General features: G+C 37.8%; 1 long non-coding RNA gene across 1 annotated transcript; it reads right to left on the reverse strand.

Annotated features, from left to right (window-relative positions):
- Positions 1-2,545: 2,545 nt before the first annotated feature.
- Positions 2,546-3,516, reverse strand: LOC142380666 (uncharacterized). Its single transcript, XR_012769858.1, has 3 exons — positions 3,471-3,516; positions 2,885-3,050; positions 2,546-2,723 (listed from the first exon to the last, which is right to left on the reverse strand). It is a non-coding gene; the product is annotated as an uncharacterized LOC142380666 (long non-coding RNA).
- Between the last annotated feature and the right edge of the window lie 2,546 nt (positions 3,517-6,062).

Genomic DNA, 6,062 nt, shown 5'->3' on the forward strand with positions numbered 1-6,062 from the left:
TCCTTTCCTCCTTCTCTTCAACCCCCTCCACCTCTCTTCCTTTCTCCTTCTCTTCAACCCCCTCCACCTCTCTTCCTTTCCTCCTTCTCTTCAACCCCCTCCACCTCTCTTCCTTTCCTCCTTCTCTTCAACCCCCTCCACCTCTCTTCCTTTCCTCCTTCTCTTCAACCCCCTCTATCTCTCTTCCTTTCCTCCATCTTTCCATCCCACTCCTCTTCCTGTCCTCCATCACCCTAATTCACTATCTTTCCACTTCAACAATGATCACTTCAACGATCGGCAAATAATAAAAAAAACAATAAAAAAAAAAAAAAATAATAATTTCTTTAGTTATCATAATTTAACAGGAAGAACCTTGTGCACCAAAGGTTGCTGTTAATGCATACATTGTAAACATTTCATGTTCACACAGCATTGCTGTGACAGAAGTTGGAAATAAAAAATCTGATTATCCCTTTACTGGTTCTTGCTTAATTTTACTGTCACTGTTAAGGAAAAAAAGAAAATGGTATCTTCAGGATGATAACAATCAGATCTCATCTGATTCCTCAGACTGTTTAAGGATAACTGGTCAAAACATAGCTCAGTTAACACTTACCCAGGAAGCAGCTCGGATGAAATTCAATGTGTGATGTGCTTGTTTCTCATTTTAAGGTTTTCAGGCGTTTATCTGAAGATGTGACAGACGAGCATTGCACAGGTTACTTTCAGAAATGGGTTTTTATTTACCTGAAAATAATTGATAAAGAATTTAAAACAATCAAGAGCATGTGACAATGAACCCTTATATATGTCTCCACTTATACATATATATATATATATATCTTTGTATGGTCTCTTTCGTCTTTTATGACTTTATAATTACTCATTTGTTTTATTGGTGGCGTTTTCTTATAATTGTTTTTATGTATTTGATTGTAAAGCACTTTGTGATCTTTATCTGTGAAAGGTGCTATATAAAATAAAGTTTACTTACTTACTTAAAGGAGAACAAAGTGAAAAAATAAACTCTACTAATAATAACTTGTAACAACATAACACGCTCACTCAACCAACTGACCTAATGCAAAGGGGAAAGTTTAATAGTAGTCAGGTTCACTGTGTACAAAAATGTACTTTTGTGGGAATTTTTTGGGGGATTTGTTGATCGTTCCAACATTCCATTAACCAGCCAGCTAATTTTGGCAGTTAGGCTACTAACTAGCAACTGTCTTAATAATCTGAATAAAATACTATAATTAAATCCACTATTGTATTTTATATCAAAATAGCAAAAATAGCAAAAAATGGTTGACTTACAAGCGCGTGGTGTTCTTGCATTCACCACAGGCAGAGGAATGGAAAGAGGTCCTCAGGGATATCACAGACCATGTTTTTTCCTGATTTTAATGGGATTCATGAACTGCTTGAATTTTGATATAAATTTCACTTTTCTATGTGGGACATGCTTTGTCCCAACTCTCAAGAATCCAAGAGAGTCTGGCTGCAGACCTGCACTGTCAGGACCCTGTTGCAGACCGTCACCTGCACTGTGAGGACCGGAAGTGCACTGTGAGTACCGGAAGTTGATTCGAAGCCTTTCAAAATAAAAGCGTGTGTATCGGAAGCACGTATTTTTAAACGATTTTAAACGCTATATTTTTCAAGAGGTCCTCACAAATGAATTAATTAGTTAACAGTACGACATAAAATCTATCAATTCCCGGTCTATTGTTTTTATTTGTAATGTAAACTTTTCTTTGGTCACTGCACACATTTTCTCTTAGGCTCATATTCATAAGCCAACATCTCACAAGATGCCATAGGCCTATACTGTACATTTTATTGTGTACTATAGAGTAAGTCACTGCTATTTCATTATCATTTCATTTTGACTTTATCGCACTGCTCTTTATATATATTTGTTTCAATTAGTTTTTCTGTTGTATTATTCTGTATTTTTATCCTTAACCACCATAAATTTCATGTTTGGTTCTATGTCTATGCCAATTATGTTTTTGTGCTGCTGGAACACCTTAGTACCACTAAATAGTACCCTAACTCTTGATATCTACAGTATAATCTTAGTCAAATTATTAAGGGATCAATGAGAAAACATAAAAAGCACACCAAGTCACAACATGATCAAATGTTCTGTAGTGTTTATTCAGTCAAACATTCACAATATGACAAAAAATCTTTGTTTTTGTCGACTACCTGTTCACAAAATATCAACATGTCGTTAATATTGTGAAATATCATTTTGAAAGGCTCCAGGATCGCTTCTCTTTCATCCTCGTCCAGTTCTTCGTTCCACAACCTCCCATATTGTATAGCAGCCTCTGCCTGTTCCTCTTCCCCCATGCCCAGAACGTCAGGCAGGTCCACTCTGGCAGACAACAGTGGTTTGTTGGCCTCAGCCCACTCTGCTGCATGTCTGCAATTTTTAAGAATGCGATCTTCAATCGAGTCCTATGGAAAAGACAGAAAGAAAGATGTCTGTACTATAGCTGCCACACCAACAGTATCTGACCAATAGATACTGTGCAAAAGCTTACGCCTTCCACTGGTGTGTCCACATCAGCAAGTCTGGCTCTCTTGGAGACCTCTGCCTGCTGCTCTTCTTCCTGAGTACTCAACTATTAATATGAATACATGCATTATACATACTTTATACTCTTACCTGAATTTGTAGTCCAGTTTTCTCTGTCCAGTTGCCAGGATTTAGTGACTGGGATAGGTTTCTAAAAGACAGAAAGTGAGGTGTCAGATGTTCTTCACTGCAACCTACATTCCCTTCATTTTCCTTTTACCCTTTTACAAACCAAACCACAACCTGCCAGAAGTTAGTAGCGTTGGCTAATACTTATGAGTACAAACAAACAGACAAATACATTATGCTTACCTTTAAATAAAATGCCACCTTTTGTATGTGCCTCTAAGTGGCTCTGCAGCTTGGACAATTTTGCTGGTTTAAATCGTAGGCACAGAGGGCAGTGAAACAGTTTGCAACATGACGTGCAGCGTTCGATTTTGGGCGTAGTGCCGGCGGTTGTTATTGAAATATGCATCTGTAAGAGACAAATAATGTCGTAATAAGTAAAACTAAATTATATTATTATATTTATATATATATATATATACATATATATATAAGTGAGCACTATCGATACGATAACAACGCTAAAGACTAGCCAAAAGTAAAAAAACCTGATTCTTTAAAATTAATATAACTTTACAGTATATAGTTATTGAAATATGCATCTGTAAGAGACAAATAATGTCGTAATAAGTCAAACAAAATTATACAAGTGAGCACTATCGATACGATAACAACGCTGAAGACTAGCCAAAAGTTTAAAAAAAACCCTGATTCTTTAAAATTAACATAACTTTAGAGTATATAGTGTGCAACGTAACGTTCCAGTGAATAAAGACTGTTTCTGTTTCTTCGTATGAAAGAAAGTTGTTTTCACTCGACTTTTACTCACCTCGTCGTCTCCACAGTTCAAATGGGGAACGAAAAATACGTGCTCCTCGCTTGTCGGTTCGGGTCCTCACAGTGCAGGTGACGTCACAGTGCATGTCTGCAACTAAGGGTCCTGACAGTGCAGGTCATGGGTCCTGACAGTGCAGGTCTGCAGCCAGACGCCTCTCCAGAATCCTGTTGCACAGGCTGGAAAACTGGGTTGGACTTTCTGGAGCGGTCCTTAACTGGTTCAGGTCCTACTTAGAAGGCTGGAGTTATTTTGTTACAATTGGCAGCTATGAATCTGAGCAAGTGGCCATGACTTGTGGAGTCCCCCAGGGGTCAATTCTTGGACCTCTTCTGTTTAACTTGTATATGCTGCCTTTGGGTCAAATATTGCGCCTTCACTCGCCACAAAAAATTAAGTCGCTTATAACTTCCAAACACATTTTCCAATCTGTCCCAAACGTCATACGGTGATTGCTGGACCCAGCCTGAACGCGTATATTATCATAGTGACATGCACCTTTAGCACCACCTGCTGGTGGTCGGAAACGGAAAAGCTAACCCTAACCTAATGTTCTTTTAAAGCTAACCCCAACCTAATGTTCTTTAAAGCTAACCCTAACCTAATGTTCTTTTAAAGCTAACCCTAAGCCTAATGTTCTTTAAAGCTAACCCTAACCTAATGTTCTTTAAAGCTAACCCTAACCCTAAGCTAATGTTATTATAAAGCTAACCCTAACCTAATGCTCTTTTAAAGCTAACCCTAACCTAATGTTCTTTTAAAGCTAACCCTAACCTAATGTTCTTTTAAAGCTAACCCTAACCTAATATATATATAGACATGCTTTGTCCCAACTCTCAAGAATCAGTGATGTATGTTACTTGAGGGGGCAGTAAGAAGGGTAGCGATTTTCTTTCCCACCCCTTGGGGGCACCACAGCACGATTCTGAGCATAATTTTGAAGTCACTAACCCTAACCACCATTGGATTCCTTGACCAAGAAAACATAGGATTGGCATGTTAAATTAAGTTTTTAGGTTGTTTAGAGGCCAAGGTAGCTGAAATTCTGTATTTTATGGCGCACATTTTGAAATTCCAAAATGGCCGCCATACAGGTGTCTGTTCAAGTGGCAACATTGGTTTTTGGAATCCCCAAGGTCTGCAGATTCCAAAAATATATAGGTCAACAAATCCCCAAAAAATTCCCACAAAAGTACATTTTTGTACACAGTGAACCTGACTACTATCAACACTCCGAGGTTACCAACTTGGTCAGTGATTGTAAGGGCCCGAGTCTCAAGATATTTATCAATATTTACATGGCTGATTCTTTGTACTGACGAACAGAACTGGGAGTTCTATAGTTCACTTCCTGAAAAATACTAAAGAACAAACATGAAGATGGATCACTGAAGGTTTCTTTATACCTGTAATGGGAAACAAACACAGTTTTGTTGCTTCATATTTGTTTTAGCATCAATTTAACTCAAAGAGGAACTCTTTTTTTCTGTATAAGATACTTAAAAAGGAACTGACTCATTTCCACTCATATAGTTCATATCAACTCTAAACTGTAAGTTATCATCTGACTGTCTGAATATTATTCATGAAGGAGAAGGAGTGGATCAAACACTGTAAACAAATACAACAACACAATGTTAAAACAAATCTTCATGAAAGACAGTTGAGGAAATCTCATCTTTTTCACTCATCGTGTAAAAGTTCTATTATAAAATTATGACGCTCAAAGGGAAACATGAAACTGTGCAAATGGAACACAGAGATTCTCCTGTATGGATGCTGCTCCATTCATCAAGTTTCCAAAAACTGTGCTGGGATTTTCTGCAGGAATGAAAACCCTCCAAACACTTGTCAGTCTTTGCTGCTCGATGCCGCTGTAGTGTTTGATGACATCAAAATGTTTCACTCATCTAAAAGTGTAAAAGTTATATTATAAAATGTTAGATCGATTCTTTCAATGGAAGCTCAAGAACAAGCCGGAGGAATCTCAAGTTAAATAAAGTGTTTATTCAATTCAATTCAAATTCAAAAATACTTTATTTATCCCAGAGGGAAATTAAATGTTGATGTAGCTCAATTAAATCAAGGAGTTATTATAGATGCTGATGGCTGTGGGCAGGAAAGATTTCCTGTAGCGGTCCGTTTTACATCCAAACTGAAGAAGCCTTTGACTGAAGAGACTCTGTTTTCAAGTCTGGATTTGGATTTCAAGTCTTGACGTGGTAGCGCTGGGCTCAGTGGAAAAGAGCTCCAGCAAGAAATCCGTCAGACTGAGCCTCGATTTCCGGGTATCATTTCCATTTATAGCCTCATAGGTTGGACTCACACTCGACCCAGTATGATTGGACATGAGTAGATTCAACATGCTTCGTCATATTCTCTGGATCAGCCAAAACAATGTGTGTGTGTGTGAATCTGCACCTGCTTTCTCAATTGTTTTGTCTTCCCATTCCTGGATCACTTCAGGTCATCGTGGAAAAGTAAAAAGACTATTTCATTCATAATGTCTAAGAACAAAGCCAATTTTAACAAAATAACTGGCCTCTTTGTACCATAATCACTTACAGACACACATACAAGTAGTGT

This window comes from Odontesthes bonariensis, chromosome 5 (genome assembly GCF_027942865.1).
Source record: "Odontesthes bonariensis isolate fOdoBon6 chromosome 5, fOdoBon6.hap1, whole genome shotgun sequence".
Lineage (NCBI taxonomy): Eukaryota > Metazoa > Chordata > Actinopteri > Atheriniformes > Atherinopsidae > Odontesthes > Odontesthes bonariensis.